The following is a 1489-nucleotide window of genomic DNA, read 5'->3' on the forward strand; positions in this document are numbered from 1 at the left end:
TCTCCTTGAGCTGAAGAGCTGAGGGACAGTGTCCAAGCCCACAGTTCAAGCCCCATGACTAGAAAAAATAAAAAATAAAGCAAAGAGCAAGGCTCATGCCTGTAATTCTGAGATTACAGTTGAGATCTGAGGATTGTGGTTCAAAGCCAGCCTAGACAGGAAAATCCGTGATCCTTTCCACCAAAAAAGTTCAAAGTAGAGCTGTGGCGTAAGTAGTAGAGAGCTAGCTTTGAGCAGAAATACAGAGACAGTGCCCAGGCCCTGAGTTCAAGCCCCAAGATCTCCACCTCCTGCATAGCTGACAGGCATGAACCACCAGCGCCCAGGTTGGAGTTTTCTATTTCCTTGGTTTCAGATCACATTTGACCTTAGGTAACTGAAATCTTAGGAAGCCATTTCCAGTAAGGAGACAGATGCCCAACACAAAGATCTACAAATGTAAAAAGTATTCAGGAAGCCAGGTGCTGGCGGCTCACGCCTGTCATCCTAGCTACACAGGCTGAGATCTGGGGATCACAGTTCAAAGCCAGCCCGGGCAGAAAGTCCATGAGACTCTTATCTCCAATGAACCACCAGAAAACCGGCAGTGGTGCTGTGGCTCAAGGGGTAGAGCGCTCGCCTTGAGCTGAAGAGCACAGGGACAGTGCCCAGGCTGAGATTTAGTGGTATTAAAGATAACTGCATTCTGTGCTTTTTCCCTGTCAGATTCTGCAGCATTCTGTAGCAGCAAGCAGTCGATGAAGTCACAGGAGCTGCTGGTGCTTGTGTTACATGAAGAAAATCCACCCTGGCGCGAGTTCACGAGCCACAACCTGAAATGGCTGTGCCAGAACAGGTTCCGATCCCACCCTTGGCAAGCCCTGCCCAGAGGTGATCAGGACTTGGTGGCTGGAGTCTCCAGTGCCCAGAGAGGACTCACTCACACCCCGCCCACCGGTCAGCCGGGGTCAGCCGTGGGCTGGGGATCCCCCCCCCCACGGCTTAACACGGTTCAGATTTGGGGTTTTCAACTGTCCTAATACTCAATCCATTAGATGAAATGCTCCCTTGCCTATTATTTCCTCTTTGTCAGATGTGAAACCGTCAACCAGAATAGAGCCGCACGCTGTTTCCAGTCACTGTACCTTTAAGAACAACAGCTTTAATCTTCCCCCACATCCAGCCGGCGCCAGTGACTCACGCCTGTAATCCCAGCTATTCTGGAGGCTGAGATCTGTGGGATGTGGTTTCCAGCCAGGCTGGGCCGGGAAACCCCTGAGTCTCCTCTCTCTAGTTAACCAGTAAAATGCCAGAAGGGGAGCAGTGGGGGCTCTCGGCAGAGTGCTTGGCCTGGAGCAAAACGCCTGGCGACGGTGCCCAGGCCCTACATTCCAGCCCCAGTGCTGGCCCAAAACAAAACAAACCTCCGGCCGGGAACGGGCCGTGCGCGCTTCCTGGCCGGCAGGCAGCCCGGCCTGGGCCTGCGCCCCTGCGGGCAGGGGCTCCCGCG

This window comes from Dipodomys ordii, unplaced genomic scaffold (genome assembly GCF_000151885.1).
Source record: "Dipodomys ordii isolate 6190 unplaced genomic scaffold, Dord_2.0 Scaffold108, whole genome shotgun sequence".
Taxonomy (NCBI): domain Eukaryota; kingdom Metazoa; phylum Chordata; class Mammalia; order Rodentia; family Heteromyidae; genus Dipodomys; species Dipodomys ordii.